Source organism: Archocentrus centrarchus, unplaced genomic scaffold (assembly GCF_007364275.1).
Source record: "Archocentrus centrarchus isolate MPI-CPG fArcCen1 unplaced genomic scaffold, fArcCen1 scaffold_66_ctg1, whole genome shotgun sequence".
Lineage (NCBI taxonomy): Eukaryota > Metazoa > Chordata > Actinopteri > Cichliformes > Cichlidae > Archocentrus > Archocentrus centrarchus.
In genome coordinates, this window is record NW_022060283.1 from 768,141 (window position 1) to 786,782 (window position 18,642).

Below are 18,642 nucleotides of genomic sequence, written 5' to 3' on the forward strand. Positions count from 1 at the left end.
AATTTCAAATGGACTTCCACAAACGATTGACCTGCAAATCAAAGTTATGTCTATTTTTTATAAATGGCCAACTTTCTGGGGTGTTATACCCCTTACTGCACAATTTCTTACAAACGTTTTCAGTTTGTAAATGTAAAAATTACATCGAGCGCGGCTAAACACATCTTAAACAACGAAAATCCTTCTTTCTACAGAACGCCTTTATTTTAAAGTAACTAAGCATATTTAAAAGTTTGTTTACAACAACATGAGAACAATGAAAGGCAACTTAAATGGACAAGTCCTCAAATAAGCTGGTCATGCTCACTGGCCAGCATTACTCATTGAGTCTATTCTTCAGGACCTGGACTTTCTTTGAAAGTGTGCCACCATCTAGCTCCATGATCAGTTTCTGGATCACTTCAAAGGTATACCTGAGTTGATAAGGATAATTCATATTTAGAGCATACAGGAGGCCAAACAGAAGTGCAACAGCCAGAGGAACATTGTCTAAATCCTGGATAACAACTTGGCCTTCCAGGATAATTCCTACATCGTCTGGAGTAGGCTGCGCCTCCTGTTGTTTCACCGTGAAGATCCCCACAGTAGTTTCCTCAACTGATTCTTCAAAGGCTGTATCACTTACTCCCTGACAAAAAAAAAAGATTTAAATAAATCTAAAGCTTCCAGACCATATGAGCTAAATGCAAAATTCATTCATTCACATAAACATTAGTAGCTTAAAAGGCAATATTTAACTTTTTCAGATTTAGTTGGCATTGATAAAAATTACTTTATCCAATAATTAGTCAAATTTTAAGAAAAGCTAAAAGTATGTAAACTACTTAAAATTGATCTAGATGATAAATCACAAAAACTTGTGCCAGCAGAAACTGAATTTGAATTACTCAGATTAAATCTGCATGTGCATAATTTGAAATTGAATGCATTGGTTTGAAACTGAATTTAACGATTTAATGGACTACTTTCACTTTCAGTTCAATAATTCAACTTCAGTTACAAAATTCAGATTTTTGTGCCACACATCCGGGTTCTTGAGAAAGCCAGAGTTATCAAACACATATTGACAGATTTACGTTTTCACATTAGATAAACTTCCTTTCGGCAATATATGCAGTCTATAGGAAGCAGTAATTAGTGTTGCCAGATATGATAATTATCATACGTATAATAAATAATTAAAAATGTCATGCAACTATTAGAAATGTAAAAAATTCTAGCAGTTTCATAATACTCACTACATACTGTCGTATCAGATGTTCGGGGTCTTCATTGAGGTACACACAAAGGCCCTTCAGAACACTTTCACACCCATGGTCGACATCTTCCTACTGTAGAGGATGTGTGGACAGATTTGAAATTACTACATTTCCTAATCAAAAAATGAATGAATCTTTTTTTTTCATCTTACTTCAGTCATTTGGTCCATTATACTTTTTAGGCGTTTGCCTATTAGTCCACCTCTTTTTTTTATAGAGAGCAATAAGTTTGGAAGACAGAATGTCTAGCTGCGAGAGGAACCGGGACTGCAGTGGCAGAGTGGTGATTCTCTTGAATTCAGTGTTTATCTGAAAAAATAGACGACAAATATTTTTTTGGCTGAACCAACTTCAATTCAGTACATTTCATCACCATTTTACAAACCTCAAACACATCAAAGAGCGCAGGCCACCGTTCCTGGAAATCTTGTACCATGGGTGTTTCCTGAACTACCTCTAATCTTCTGTATGAGAACGTCTTGTCCATTTTTCGATGCACTGTTTCTTTGCTGTTCCTCTTTTTTACATCCATTTTAAATTCCACTCGAAGTGTTTCTAAAGTTTCCTCAGTCTCTCCTGTGGGATGGGGGGGGGCAATAGTTCACTTCAGAGCGCCTTGGCTTTTTAATGGCAAAAGCAGGGCCTTTGCCTTGTGGCTTGTGGCTCAAAGCATTGACAGTTACTTCGTGACAACCAAGTTTTTGTAACTGAGTTCAGTAAATTGAAAGCTTGTTTTTTAAGCGATGTTTCCAACCAGCATACCCACTTACTGAGCCTCGCTCTGACAGACAGGGATGCTTTAGTATGAGCGCCTCACCCACACTGTTGAACTGGTTGTCAGTTATATAAAGTCCATAATGAACAATTTCTTGCACAAGTCCATCAAGAATGTTTGACAAAAGTTTGTTATCTGGAGTTAGAAGTGTCCCATTTTCTTTATATTCTGCATTGGCTCGGTCAAGTTTTAATTCAGAGTCAAAGGAAAACTGAGGAACACAAAACTTGTCTGGCCACAATGACCTTGAAATGGATGGCTCAGACTGAGACTCAGTTAAAGAAAGAATGTCTGTATCAGGACAGCTCACACCAGAAAAACTTGAAGTTGATGGTGAACGACAACCAGCAGATGAAACAGGTGACTGTAAAATGGTTGGATCTGACAGATTTACCACCTTAATAGTGCCTCTGTTTTGTATTTCAGATACTGAGGTCAGATTCATGAAGTCATCATTAAGATCCATAAACTGTAGGTTGAAGGTGTAGGTCAGTCCACACTGGCGCTGTACTTCTTCCATAAGCTCACTCACAGATTGAGGAAGTCCACATGGTAGTGTTAGCCTCTGGCAGGTGTTGTCCACCAATATGACTTTCAGTATGCAGGGTGAAGCCATTATTCTCAGTCTGAAAAAGCACAAACCATAAAACAAAGTGTTAAATACAATCTTAAAAAAAGGGAGGGGAGAAAAAAAAAAAAAAAAAAAAAAAAAAAAAAAAAAAAATATATATATATATATATATATATATATATATATATATATATATATATATATATATATATATATCAGGATTTTTATATAAATTTTTTTTAGTGTTTAGAGATTTTCAAAAGATCTGATCTGCTGATAAATTCACATTATTCTCAAAAACATATCTGGACAGAAAAATATGCCAAGAACCAATCCAATTCATGTCACTGCTGTGTGCCTGCAGTGAACAGAGTTGTGCAGATTTTATAGTATTTGATGAAAGTTTTCAATGGTGCCAAGTGCAAGGAGTTAACAATGCCTTGACTTAAGCCTTGATGTAGTAATTATCATAACATACCTACATGTTAAATACAATTTAACAAACCTTTAACAATAATATGCCTTTTCAAGGTCACCATTCGGCTTGCTCCAACAATATAATCTGCCAGTGGATAGATGTCTCCCAGATCAGTTAAATGCACAAGCTTTGTCTCTCTGGTTGGTGATGGGGTTATTTCAAAGGCTCTGTAATGGTCAGTGTACCATCCGCATAGCATTCTCACAATAAGGAGCAACTCATTTTTAATGACACACATGTGCACAATCTCAGCAAAGTCTGGCATGCCGCTAGTTGACCCCTGAACAACTATCATGCCTGTGCCGTACCGTATGCCATTCACAGATGCATTCTTAGTCAGATCGACTTCAGTTATATCGGGGTATTTTGATGTTATAGCCAACATATAGCAGTATTTGGATTCAAAAGATCCACTGGAAATGAGGACACACTAGGTATATCAAGAGAGGTTTTACCATAGGAGGGCGAGTTAAGGTGAAATGCTATCATGAATTGGTGCCTTGAAGCTAGAGTCAGCGGAATGTTTTTAAAACAACTAGTATGTTTCACAACTTTTTTAAAGTAACTATGTTTAGCTTCAAACCTAAGTGTCCAGAGTGTAACCAAAGGACCAAAACACTTTATTAAATAAGGGTAGTGTTCAAGAAAGTGGTGCTTTGGTAAAAGTCTGGCAGCTGGAAACAAGTCTTTGTATCTTTGCCTGTGTTCAGTTATCTTGCTTTCAAGATATGAAATGGATTCATCAGTATGTGTTGGGGCAACAAGAAGTTCAATAAACTCTTTTAAATCCAGTAACACCAACCATGAAGGTTCATTTTCAGGTACTAAATGTCCAATCAAAAAAGGGAGAAACCTCAACAAACTCCAATTTTCGTGGGCATTTCCCCCCACAGTTTTGCGAGCAGACAAATTTTGTGGCACAATATGAGGTTTATTTGTCTTATCTGACCTATGGAAAGGCCAATATTGCTTTATTTAGATTATCAATAGTAAAAAACTTTTTTGAAATTAATGCTGACAAGCAGTAAGCCAACTCCACTGGCACAACACCCTCTAATGCATCATGAGCTACATCAGGAGGAAAACCGGTCAGAACGTGGAAATGTGTGAGGTAAAAATGCTCTCTCTTTTAACTCCGAAACAATGATTATTTGTTTCCAGAGCTATTTTTATATGTTCATTGTGCAGTTCTTTAGTTCGCAGATTAAAAGCACCACAAGCAACTGTGTCAGATTCAACATCACATCTCTTAGCTGTACAAAATCGACAAAAGAACTCACCTGAAAAACTTTCAACAAAGCCTGCTATAGTGTGCGCACCTAAGTTATCAGAAACAATACACTGAACTGTACCTTTAAAAGATGTGCCCAACAAAGGGACAAACACACCATAAGTCTCCAAGGTTTTTAGACTTTTGCGTCAACACTTTTGAAAAGGACAGCAAGATAAATGGAGGACAAAGCTGAATGAGATCCTGGTGGCAGGTTACCCAAAACCCAATAAACACCACAGAGTTTTTGCTTTTTTCTAGAAGTGCCTAAAGGGTTGCAAATCTCAACTTCATCCACATACAGACGAATAGAAATCCTGATTTCATCTGCATTCAATAACCTGTTTTCAATTAAATATTTGCCATCCTCTGGAGATTTAAATTGATAGGAGGAGTCAACAGTAAACTCACGCTTCCCTCTGTGATTTGAAATAACCTTATCTAGAATAGCTTGGCAATTTAAAATTTGTTGTAATAATTTTAATATTGGAACATACTGAAAGGTTGCTTTTTTTATTATCAAGAAGGTAAGTGACTGGTTCAACAACACAAAATTTTTCTTTGTAGTATTTTAACCTTCTATGCACAGTGCTAAGAGATCCCCTTATTTCAATGGCTCTGCAAACGGGATTGGATGCACAAAGAGCTGATATAATATCCTTAACTAAATCATCTGTAAATTGGACCTTATGACGCTCAAGTATATCTCTTACAACACCAGTGGGAACTGAGGCAGAGTTGAGTAAATAATTAAGTTCCTGTAAAAACTCATCAACTGCAATACCTGGCACTTGTACCAAAAACTCCAGCTGTAATAAAGCTGTGGCTAGTTGCTGCTCAGTGTGGTCTTTAGGTAGCCTTTTTCCCTCTTGTGTGTCAAACGTGTCCACTTCCACACATCGAGCACCTTCTACACATTGATCCTCCTCCTGGAAATCAGATATTTCTGGAAATGAAGGTGTAGCTAAACGAGTGCTTTTTACAACACCTGGAATAAAGTCCTCAAGTGTGTGTGGGGTGTGATGGCGACTTTTGTGAGACTTAAAAGTACCATAAATGCATGTTTGGAAACTACAACCATTAAACATACATTTTACATTTTCGTGTTTTTTTTAAATGTGTGTTGATGTGACTAAAATATTCTATTTCGTTTGCCAAATTCTTACAATCACAAAGTTGACAGGTAAAAGTTGAGTGATTTTTTTGTGTTACATTTCTGTGTAGTCTACTTTGGTGGCAAATTAATGCATTCCATGTTTTAAATGTGCATGGACAAGAAAAGTATGTACATGGAAATCTAGCAGTGCGCCCAAAGTGAGGATGTTTAACTTTGTAGTGTCTTAGAAGTTCAGACCTACTTGATACTTCTACCCGGCACCCCTTACACTGCCACTGTGGGGAGAGAGAAAAACAATGAAGAACCATTAAAGGCTTGTTGTTGTTACAAATTAACATTGTTCTCAAAAAGAGGCTAAACTAAAGTTTAATCTAAGGTGGTGTTTACCCTTTCTTGTTTAATAAACAGAACAAAACTGGTTAAAATGTGCGTTAATGATAGCTAATTGAGTCACAAACCAGTATAAATCCATTTGTTTTCCTATTCATTAAAGAAAATTATGTTTGACTTTTTTAAAACCAACTACTCATATATACCATACACTACAGAGCCTTTGAAACAGGCAAGCTTGCCATTCATTGCATTATTCTAGCAGAGCACCTGGAAGAAAAAAGTATTTGCACTTATTTATTCTATAGGAAATTAAAAGAGGGCGCAATCTACCATGTGTTAATCGTTCATCTTCATGCGACAAGAGCACACCATGATGGGCCAGAGCGAGCACGTGCGGGTGCAACCTCCACGATGGGAAAAAAGTCCCAGTATGGCATATTTAAAGTGCTGGTATTGTAATGGTGATTACCAACCAACTTAAAGCACTGCTTAAATTCAGATACAACTGATTTACACACACACAAGGTGGGTCAAAGCAGGGCGGAATGATAAAAGTGAATTAGGTATTCTTGAAATTAATTGTGAGGCGCCATGTAACGCTAATATACAGTAGAGTCTAGCCATAGCCTACCTTGCATGCTAACGCTAACGAATAAACGCGTGGTGGGGTGCACCTTTCTCTGTAAACACAGCATCGACTTTAATAGTCTACATACTATAAACTATAAAATGAAAACAATGAAAAAAACAAGACTCACCTTGCCTCCTTAAAGTTCCAGGCAGCACTGACAAAATCGGGCCTTCTTCTTCTGCAGTATAATTGCTTTTCCCGGGCAAAGGATTGGGAGGGGTAATTTAGTATCAAAAAAGTAGGAGGAGCTTTTCCATACATTGCAACTATTTCATGTAATGTGGTCATGATTGAAACATGTCCATCTAACAACAAGACTATTTACAAGGATGTTTCATGATTGAATCATGTTTAGGGAAACAGCACAATAAAAACATAATACTTTAACATAAATTTGTTTTACAAAATGAACAACCCCCCTTTTCCCATTTTTTCAGTGCATGCCCCATTCACAATGGCTTGAGATTGTCAAGCTGAGAGGCCAGCAGCTTTTTTTCTGGTTGTTTGCGCGTGTACATTTTGGACCAAATGCTATCCTTTGATGGGAAACTGATGCAAAGCCAAGTTTAAGACAAGTTGCAGGTGCTTCTGCTTTTCTTTTCTTTTCATGGCTCTGAGATCAGTTACAATCTGCTTGTTGTGTGGAAATAGAGCTAACATTAGCAAGTAAACAAATGCTCTGTGACTTATCATAATAACCAGTAAGTTTCCTCTTCTGTTTTTCACAAGATTTAACCTCTCCATAGCTTCGAGACCCCAGCTCCTGCAAAACCTGATGCACTGGCATGACAGTATTAATTTCGTTGACGAAATATTTTCGTCATAGTTTTCGTCAAAGAACCTTTTTTTCATGACGATAACGTGCTCAAACTACCTAAAATGATGAAAACGATAACGAAATTAATTGACACTTTCATCAACGAATGAATAGAGATGAAAATGCTTGGCGGGGACGAAATCCAATCAGAAATGATTTAATTTTGTGACAGGGCGGGACAAGTTAGGAAAACATCCAATCAAACGCACAGATGCACAAATTTGCTCTAAACCGGGGAAGACCAAACTAGGGTTTGATTTGTCTTTACCTCCGATAGAACTAAGTTATGTAAACAATGTCAGCAGGGAGAAAGAGAAGAGCCGATGTATGGACATATTTGTCCTTTAATACCGTGACAAACAAAACGATGTGTAAACCATGTGGGGCAACTATCTCGGGTAAAAACCTTAAACATCTACAAACCAGTCACCCAGATCTCCATTGCAAAGGTAAGCATTTTAATGTCATGCAGGGTAAAGTGTTTTTTCCAGTTTAGCGTTTGTGTTTAGAGAAAATCACCACACCGCGGTGGATTAGCCTTTCCTAATCTTAGTCCTGAACACTGCCCTGTACCTTTCAGAGCGTTCACTGCTGTAAAACGCTCGTATTGTCTCAGTAAGGTGGTGTTAATGATCAGGTGTGTGGGAAGCAGGGTGAAACGCTAATGTTAATATTATTAATAATATTGCATAACTTTTAAAAAATGTTTAATTTTGTGTAAGTGTGTATAATGACTAATTCAAGGGAACTGAAGAAAAAGCATTTACATTTTACACCCTTTATAAATCGACTCTAGATTTAGTCGACTATATTTTTATGATAATTTCTTCAACTAAAACTAGACTAAAACTATTCAGATGACTAAAACTAAATTACATTTTCATCAAAAGACTATGACTAAAACTAAATCAAAATTTGCTTTCAAAATTAACACTGATGACAATTCTCTACCTCTGACACCACCTCAGAGAACACCATCATCCTTCACTATTTTCCATCATTGGTTTCTGACTTGGGAGATTGAGTCTTTGCTTAAAAATGTTCAGAAAGATGAGCCAAACCCAGGTAATGGACCACCATATTGCCTTTATGTTTCTTCCAGTGACCATCCTGGTAAGAATTGCACCATCACCTTCCTTAAGCTCTTGTTTTGGGGGCCAACTTTGATAAAGGATGTTTGAGATAATGTGTCTGCCTGTAACATCTGTGCCCTCCTCTCCCTCTGTCTGTGTGTGTGTGTGTGTGTGTGTGTGTGTGTGTGTGTGTGTGTGTGTGTGTGTGTGTGTGTGTGTGTGTGTGTGTGTGTGTGTGTGTGAGGGAGAGAGAGAGAGAGATAACCACAACTTGTGTTTCAGGGGGGGCCTTCCTCTGTTTCCCACCCTTTGAGTCCTGCACACCTGGGAGTGATGAACTCACCTGTTGGTAATTGTCTGATTTGCTGGTCACTACTTAAAATGGGCCTGTTTGTTTGCATGCTTTGGTTCTGTGACTTTACCTCACCTGTCTGTCTCTTCTATGCAGTAACCTGGGAATGAATCTGAATGAGCTACTGAGAGAGAGTAAAAAGGAGAGGTTTGTGTTGTCTCAGAAAGTTTCTGGTTTAGAGTGGAAAGAAATTGGGGGGGGTGTTCAAGTTAAACAACGGTGGGTACAGATTCCAGCTTGAATGATTTATTGAGCTGAAGTTCACAGTTCTGATTCACCCTGTTCTGACTTAAAGGTGCATTGTTAGGCTGTAGTTATCAACTGTGGTCTGAAACAATAATAAACAGATGATCATCACTACAATAATCATTATACTCCATAACCGAATCATAGCATCAAAGTTACAAATAAAGAACTGTTTCCAGTCATCAAAATGCCCCAAAAAGTCACATAATCCCCGTATACACAGCTCCCAATTTACACTAATCAACATACTGAATCACACAGCACTCTAATAAAGGAAAAATGTCAACGCATACACAATTGAATGAATAAGCTTAGATGTAATCAAACTACGTAATAAAGTCATTGAAACTCACCTTCTGGCATTTACACACAACGATAAACAGAAGAAATACAGGTGAACGTACTCTCTGAGTTACTGCACTGATGGAAAAGAAAAAAGGCAGAGAACGTCTGCTCTGCCTCGCACACCTGTGGTGAATTCAAAGAAAGTCCGAAAGCTACAATGCGTTCAATAACAGGAAATTCTGAACTTATAATAAAAACACCAAGACATAATGCTATAAGTCAACTAAGCATAAACAGTGTGGGCTTTCTAACAGAGAGTATTCTCCCGGTATTGGAGCTCTGGACCCACTGAGATTCCTTCTGCTGTCATTCTTGCCTGAAACCTATTTGTAAAGAAACATGTTAACTTTTATATTTTGAGACTAATCTGCAGCAGAGGTTATGACAACAGCACTTTCAGATTAGCTTCTACGAGAAATAACTTCCTCTCTGCGAATTGTCACCTTATTGTGGTGGAGGGGTTTATGTGTTCCGTGATCCCTGGACCTATACTGTCCAAGGGCTTTCACCCCCTGGCAGGATCTCCCAAGGCAAATTAGTCCTGGGTGAGGGGCCAGACAAAGAGCAATTGAGACGGCCTTTATGAGAGGAAGATCAAGAGAATAGTTTACCCTGTCTGGAATAGGGTTACGGAGGTCCTATCCTGGAGTCAGGCCCGGGGAGAATGCCCAGCTGGGCACAGCCCAAAAGAAGACATGAAACCACCCTCCTGTAACCCGCCACCTGCAGCAGGCATCATAGGGATCAGGTGTAGTGTGTTTGTCAGGTGGAGACAGGGACGGAGGCCCTGGTGGACTGACCCTGGCTATTGAAGGTGACAATTGGGATATGGAATGTCACTTCTCTGGTGGGGAAGGAGCCTGAGCTAGCGTGCGAGGCTGAGAGATACTGGCTAGATATAGTCTGGCTCACCTCAACACATGGCCTGGGCTATGAAACCAGTCTGCTGGAGAGGGGCTAGACTCTGTTCCGGTCTGGAGTTCCCTTGGTGAGAGGCGGTGAGCTGGGGTGGATATCCTTGTACCTCTTTGGCTTGCTGCTTGTACATTGGAGTTTTTAACCAGTGGACAAGAGAGTTGTTTCCCTGCGCCTTTGGGCCAGGGAAGGGGTTATGACTGTCATTTGCATTGTCTAACAGCAGAGGCGAGGAAACTCATGGTGCTGGCCAGATGACCACCAACAGAGCTAAGGAGGTTGGCCGGGTGGCCAGCGGCAAAGATGAAGAAGAAGCTCTGGGGGCTGGCTGCATGGCCATCTCTGGGCACTGACCGGGAGAGCAGCAGGGGAGATGAAGCAGGTCTGGAGGCCAACCATGGCAATGAGGCCCCTCCAGTGGGTTGGCTGGAGACTGACAATGGCAAAAGAAACTCTCTGGAAGTTAGCGACGTAGGAGACCCTCCAGAGGCCAGCGTCAGAGGAGGATATGGAATCCAGCTGGTGCTCACACTTGGGTTCAGGCAGCTTGGGACCCTCAGGTTCAGGCAGCCCAGAGCCTGGGCTCAGGTTCAGTGGGACGCTGCAACTCAGGCTCTGATACTGGATTCTCGAGAGTCTAGCTCAGGCGGAGCAAGACTCATCAAAAGTCTCTGAACTGGTTACAGCTTAAACAGACTGAAGATGGCTGGCACCAGCAGATGTGGTCAAAACAACAGTCTTTGGCTGAGGTCCAGCTGCACAGGATATACCAGTTGTACAGGTTGGTGCTGCGCAGGGCTCACTGCTGACTCTGAAGAGTCTTGACGTGCAGACAATTCAGATGAATGTAAAGGTTGCTCTGAAGACTCGGGTGACTCTGAAGAGTCTTGATGTGCATATGATTCAGGTGACGCTGAAGACTTACATGATTCTGAATGTGCAGGTTGCTCTGAAGATACAGATGACTTTGACATTTCTGATGACTTTGATAACTCAGATGACTCTGACTTGGCCATCCTGTCCCCTGGGACAGGAACGGGTGCAGAGATAGGTTGGGTTCTCACCACCCCCACCCGAGAAGCAGGAATGGGTGAAGGGATGGGCTGGACCTTGTCCGCCTTCAACCTGGGAACAGGAATGGGCACAGGGTCAGGCTGGCCCTTGGCCACCCCTACCTTGGGAACTGGAATGGGTGCAGGGACAGGCAGGATCCTAACCATCTCCACCCAAGGAACAGGTTTGGATGCAGGGTGCTCAAGCACAGAGGAAGTCTTGGCCAAAGCAACAGTTTTAAGAGGTGCTGACAATGAAGACTAGCAGTCTTTGGAGGGCTTGGAACAGCAAAACACACAGTTTCAGAAAGTGCTGGCAGAGAATCACGGTCTGTAGATGTGTCCCTGATCCACCACACCTGATTCAAATGGCTGAATTACCTCCTCAGTATGCAGTCAAGTTCTCTAGAATCCTGCTAATGACTTCTATATTTGACTCAGGTGTGTTGGATCAGGGTCACATCTAAAACCTGCAGGACACTGGACCTCAAGGCCTGGATTTGAGGATCCCTGCAGTGTAGAATCAAAGAGTCTCATTCACAGTGGCTGACGTCTCAGTGATGTCTCCGGCTGCCATGTGGAGCAACCGAGCAGGAGCTTCACTTCCCCTGGGAGGGGGAAGCCAGTGAAGCCAGAGCTGTGGATGAAAAGATATGGAAGTACTGGTGGGTGTGGAGACAGTATATTCGCAAAACCAAATGAATGACTCCAGGGGACTCCACCGCTTGCCGTGAGGCTTAAGTATGAGGTCCTTTACCCGAATCAGACCTCCCACGGCCAGGCGAATTCCTCAGAAGAGTGACTCGCACTCAGGAATGAGCCATAGATTCCACCTTACTCTGTCTTTGAGAAAGGTATGAACAGTCTGCCATCACTCATGCAAGTCTGAGTCTGCTGGGTCCATTATGTGGTCCTGTCGTACTGTCAAAGTTCACTGTGTGTACCAGGCAGGGTTGGATCTAAGATGCAGGACTCAGAGAACAGGACATGAAGTTGAACTCAGTTTTATTTGCTGGCAAACTTGGAATTTACATACACTGGGAACTAGGACTAAAGGAAAGCCACGGGAACAGGAAAATATACACACAGCAGGCAAGGAGCCATAGATGACAACATGATAAAGAACTGAAGAAGACAGACAATATATATATATATATATATATATATATATATATATATATATATATATATATATATATATATATATATATATATATATATATATATATACACAAAAGATAACAAGGGAAGAGTGGAGACAGCCAGGTAGAACAGGTGAACAGAATTTAACTAATGAGACAAGAGGAAGCTAAACTGAACACAATACACACGAACAAGGGACTGGCAAACTAAAACAGGAAGTGAATGGAATGGAATGGAAACATAGACTTGACACCAGATTGGGAGACAGACACACTGAGGAAATCAGACACAAGAGACTTGACTCAGAGGGAGGAACACTAAGGGGAAAACACAGGGAGAACTAAACACTAGAAACTTAACAAACTAGGTTTAAGGAAGAACACATGAAACAATATAAAGAATGAACTAGGAAGAAACTAATGCACTAAGGAATACGTAAAACATATAAAAAGAATGAGTGATAACAAAGACATAAACTAAACTAACTACAATAGTCCATTAAACTCAAAAACACTAGGTCGCAGACCCACGACCATGACAGGTCCTTCGTGGTGAAGAGAGAGCTGAGCGTAAAAGCGAAGCTGTCGATTTACCGGTCAATCGATGTCCGTACCCTCACCTATGGCCATGAGTTTTGGGTAGAGACCTAAAGAATGGGGTTGCAGATACAAGTGGTGAAAATGAGCTTTCTCCGAAGGGTGGCTGGCCTCTCCCTTAATGATAGGGTGAAAAGTGCAGTCATTCAAAGCAGAGCTGCTACTCCTCCACATCGAAAGGACTATTCAGGCATCTGAATAGGATGCCTCCTGGATGCCTCTTGGGTGAGGTGTTCTGGGCATGTCCTATCGGGAGGAGGCCCAGGACACACTGGAGAGATTATATCTCTCAACTGGCCTGGGAACGCTTTGGTATTCCCCTAGATAAGCTGCGGAAGGTGGCTGTGGAGAGGGAGGTCTGAGTTTCTCTGCTTAGGCTGCTGCTTGGTTGAATGAATTTAGTTAGTTTAACTGTTTTGCTAACAAATAACCTTAATTAATCATTAATATATATTTGGCATTTTGCAGCTTTATTCAATAGTGTGCAGTGAAGAGAAACAGGAAAGCAGGGAGAGAGAGAGATGGGGGAAGACACAGTAAATGGCCTCAGGTTGGGACGCAAACGTGGTCCGCCTGCACCACCACACGGCATACTTGGTGACCTGCTCATCTGCTGAGCCACCCCAGCACCCTGTCCATTAATATTTTCAATCCCCCTATAGTGGTTCATCTGTTTTGTGTGTATTTCTGTAAAAGTCACTGTGTGCCACTGCTTTGGACTTAACTATTGTTCATTAGATTTTGTGGTTGGCCCAATAAGAAATAAAATGGCTGAAGGAGGGAAGAGTAAAGAATATATTGAGGAAAAGCACTCACCCAACACCTCTTACAAAAAAATAAGATAAAATCCTGTGTAGAAATTCTACTTCTTTCTTCCCCCTTTCCTTGTTCATCCATTATTTGATTTTGCACTGCAACAAACAGAAGACAGTAAATTTTCTCTTTCATGATGGTGTTAAAAAGAAGCTTTTGTGGCATAAAAGGGGATTAATTGTAACATAATTCTCATTGTACACAGCTCTAAATAAATAGGGAACACTTGATCATTGCAGTATAATCTGTTTAACTTCAGGGATATCTATCCAATTAGGAAGTATAAACCACTCTGAATCAATTTAATCTACTCTGGTGCAAATGAAAGTGATTGTTGTCGCCAATCATGATGTATAGTGTCTGTTAAGGTCTAGATGTTTTTGTTGTAGTGTCACTTTTGCACCAGGAAGCATGGATTTTAGATTGGTTATTTACCCTATTTAAGGAAGGCCTTAGGGGCACAGGTGTAGGGAATTAGGGCCGGAAGAAGCCATACAGTTTTTTAACTGTGTGTGGTCGTTGGTTTGAAAGGTTATGTCATGTTTTTAATCCTTTTTTTTTGCATCCTTTTTTGTCTTTTGGAGCTTATTTTTTATCTCTTAATCATGCACTCAATTTTTTGTAAATGCTGTTAAGCTTTAGATGATAAATAAAGTGTTGGACATTGCAGACCTCAGTTTTTTTCACCACATTGTGTTGTAAATGGCTTCATATTCCCTCAAGTGGCCTTTTGTTGGTTGCCACTGCAGCAATAATAGGTGCAGGTTGGGAAAACCAGTTTTTTGATGATTGATGATTGCGCTCTCCTTTATCCTTCCTGACTGATTTTTCTATAGTAACATAAGACAGTACCTGCAGCCTTTCAGATGCACAGGTAACCCACCTCCCTCCATGATGGCGCATCCATATATGCCATCACAAGAAGGTTTGCTGTGCCCCCCAGCACAGTCTCAAGAGTTGAAGAGATACCAGGAAACCAGGTCCATTACATGAGGAGAGTTGTACAGGGCCAAAGAAGGGCATCAGTCCAGCAGCAGGATTCTGCTCCTTTGTGCAAGGAGGAACAGCCCAGATATAGCAGTGGGTCTTGGGAGGCATATCCTTAGAAGGTCCCATAGACCTCCACATGATAGCCAATGGTACCCTGATGGCTGTTAGTTACCAAGGTGAAATCCTGGGTTCTTCCCAGTGCAAGGCGATGCTTGGTCTCATGTGGACTGTGTAGGTAGTTCCTGTATAATGAAGACCCTTGCATTCCCTAGACCTGAATGTTATGTACTGGTGCATCCCACAGTAATAATTCTGCACTGTAGTATTTCTCAATACTATAATCCTACAAAGCAGTCTAGGCTAATTTTTATTTGGGTGAAACCCACACAGCCATCCTGGAACATCACTACACCACACTTATTAATGCTTAGAGTACATGCATCCAAAGATGCTGTTAGGATGCTGAAACACTGACAGCTTATCCCAGAAATCTATAGCTTTTTACTCAGTTGTTCAGGAGCAGGAGGAAAACCCTTAGAAAAATATTTGACTTGATGTTGATGAGTCATAAGTTAGATTTTATGCTGCCAATGCTTTGTTCAATTTTTAAAACAATAAAAACTCCTTTAAACTGTACCAACTCTGTCTTGTCTGTCTCACACTCTCCCCTCATCTCTTCTGTAGTTCTTTGGGGGTCTCATATGTGTAGCTGCCCTCTTTCCTTCTGTTTCAGTAAAAGCAAATAACTTTTCCTCTCACCCCTCCAGCTTTGTCTGCACCTCACTGTCTTCATCCTTATTTATCCTTAATTTAAGGATTGTCTTAGTGAATGATGAATGTTCTAGCTAGAACTTATAGTTTTCTCCTCTATCATTATAAGGCCCCAGCTGTGCAAAACAAGACCTTTTTCTGTTGCTAGTTTTATTTTTTCATATCAGGTTTGTTTCCCAAAAAGTTATCAGATGCAGCAATGGCTAACCACTCATTTTGTTCAGAACTGCTACATAGTAAAGCCTAGCATGACTATAAGTACACCGGCCAAAACATATCAATCCATCCTTCTCCAAGCACCTCAAGGTGTCATTTAAACTGATACTGAAAAAAAGTTTTAATTAGATTTGGCCAAAGAGAGAAAAGGTTGAATTTGGTGGTCTTAGGATCTTGTCTCTGCTATTTGCAGATGATGTGGTTCTGTTGGCTTCTTTGAGTGATGAACTCCAGATTGGATTGGAGAGGGCTGCAACTAAGTGTGAAGTGACAGGAATTAGCACAGCCATGGTTCTTTGTCAGAAAATGGTGGTTTACCCACTCTGTGTTAGTGATGAGTTGCTGCATCCAGTGTAAAGGTTCAAATAACTTGTGGTCTTGTTGACATGTAGGAAAAGAGTGGACTGGAAGCTTAACGGATGTCTGCTGTGGTGAAGGTTTACTTGAAGAGTCTGAGTTAGGATTCAGAGTTCATTATAGCGAGAGCTAGGCATAGATGACCTGTGATTTTCTATTTCTAAATTTGGACAAAGGTGAAGTTATTGTATTTAGCCATGAATACCTAAGAAACACAGTCTAAACAAATACTCCAGTAACATTTTGACAAATGCTGGAGTCAATTTTGACTAGGAAATGTTAAGACAGAGCAAAGTATGAAGCTGAAGTTGACAGTTTAGCAGATAGTTAATAGATCTACAATCCTATCATCGCATATGGCCATGAACTGTGGGTAGTGATGAAAGAATAAGATTATGGATACAAGGTGTGTAGACTCATTCACAAGGGATTCAGTGTAGAGCCACTGCTCCTCTGAATCAAAAGGAGCGAGCAGAGTTGGTTGTGGCATCTGTTAGTGTGTCTTTTGGATGCCTCAGAGATGATGCTTTTCAGGCATGTTGAACTGGGAGGAGACCTCAGGGCAGACCCAGGACACACAAGAGAGATTTTGTCTATCAGATGACTTGGGAACTCCTCAGTGTGTATCCAGAAGAGCCAGAGGAGGTGGCTGGGCACCTCTGCTGCCCCCACAGACACAGATAATTGGTCAAAAAAGTTTCTGCTTTATTTCTCCTGCCCAAAACACTGATTACAATGAACCTGATATTAACAGTGGTTAGTGATTGATACCGATAAAATATGAGATAAGAGAGGCAGGCTTGAGTTGCAGTAATCTGCTTGTGAATTCTGATGTTAGCCATTACCTGGTCCAAACGCTCCGTCAGTAAAAGTAAACATGCACTGCAGCACCACTGAATTAAAAATGATCCAAATCCTTTCAACTCCAATAAAATTAGTATTGTGGATATTCTCCCAGGAACAGCACTGTGAAATCTTTGGACATTAATGAAAATGGAAAATTGAGTATCATTGCAGGGACTACAGGAAAAGGAGGGTTGCTGCAGAGACCAATGCCATCATATTACAGAAAGAAAACACTGAAAACGGGAAAATCTTAAGCTAAGACAGTATTTTAGATGACCTCATCCACTACATGGGGTGAGTTGTTATGTTGCTGCATGGATTAGATTACTTGCTATTCTTATTCCTTGGTTCTAGGCTTAATGTCCGTACTGAAATGTTGGTTGGCCTGAGAGAGATTTTATTTTCCAAGTGTTTAAATGCTTAGCTTAAAGACATACTACCCATGAACAGGCCTTTGCTGCTTTTTATTAACACAAAATAGTTTTGGGGGGGGGGGCTTGTGCATTCAAAAACAAGAGAAAAAGCACTGCAGCAAGTTTAAAAAGGTGAATATCCAGTGCATAAGATTTGTGACATTTTCAAAAAAACAGAGCAAAATTAATGGTAAGCTCACATCCTTTGCAATGAATCAAGTTGGATGATTGCCAATATCCTCTCAAGTATAGCAGTGATTTAGAATGATCTCAGCCTTCTCTCATAATGAAGAAAGCCTTTCTTACAAATGTGAGCATTTTTATAAATGCAGGGCTTAAAGTGGACTTAAATAATCTGGAACGGCATTCCAACACCTTCAGTTAATGAGTCATTAAATCTGATTGGCAGGTTAATGCATACTACTGACAAGTGAATTCATTTTTCAAGTGCTGCAGATGGTGGTCCTTCCAGTGACAGCATCGAGATACTTCTTCAATTATAAGAAAATAATGACATCCCAGAGCTTGCGTACACCTTTGTCCTTCTCGTCCCTGAGGTGCAAGTTGGAGTATTTCAGCATCTAGCTAGTGCTGCAGAAGAGGAATGAGCATAAACAGTAACCTTTTTTTAAGTGGCAGGTAATTTCAGATGCAACTTTTCAAACAGCTCAACAAATATCACAAAATACACAAACTGTTTCTGTGCAGTTTATCACAAAATGTGTCTGCTAACAAATGTACAGTTGCTGTATGTCTCAGGGAGAGGAAAAAATGTTAATGTGTGACACTGAGAGATGAAGAAAGATGTAAGACAGACAGGACTGGAAGATGAGAGATCATTTCAAAGATAAAGACTGTTCAGGAGCTCTACATGATGTGTTTACTGAACTGTGAAATGTCTCGCAAACCAAATTGAAGTATATTAATTTTGTCTTATTCAAAAGTTGTATGAAAATACTGTACTGGGCAATTTGGCACAGTGTAGTAAAAACTAAAGTGGTTAGTTTTCTATGTACTGAATAAAATTCAATCTAAAACCACAACTGGCTATAGGAGGCCAGCCCATTTGCACTGGTTCAGCTGGAGGATTGCATAACCAAAAGTAAAGATGTGGTCTTAAGGGTTCATGAATCAAATGTAAACTGTCAGTCTGGTGGTCAGCAAGGCTATTTTGCCTTATTATGCTGCCAAATTCTGTGTGCTTAGAAGGGCACATGCTGTACTTATTTTTTTCATCAGTATATACCTGGGCCTGTGGCAAGT

General features: G+C 40.4%; 1 long non-coding RNA gene across 1 annotated transcript; it reads right to left on the bottom strand.

Annotated features, from left to right (window-relative positions):
* Window positions 1-5,512: 5,512 nt before the first annotated feature.
* On the bottom strand, window positions 5,513-6,581 carry LOC115777713 (uncharacterized). The gene is made up of 3 exons (XR_004019671.1): window positions 6,562-6,581; window positions 6,007-6,070; window positions 5,513-5,745 (listed from the first exon to the last, which is right to left on the bottom strand). It is a non-coding gene; the product is annotated as an uncharacterized LOC115777713 (long non-coding RNA).
* Between the last annotated feature and the right edge of the window lie 12,061 nt (window positions 6,582-18,642).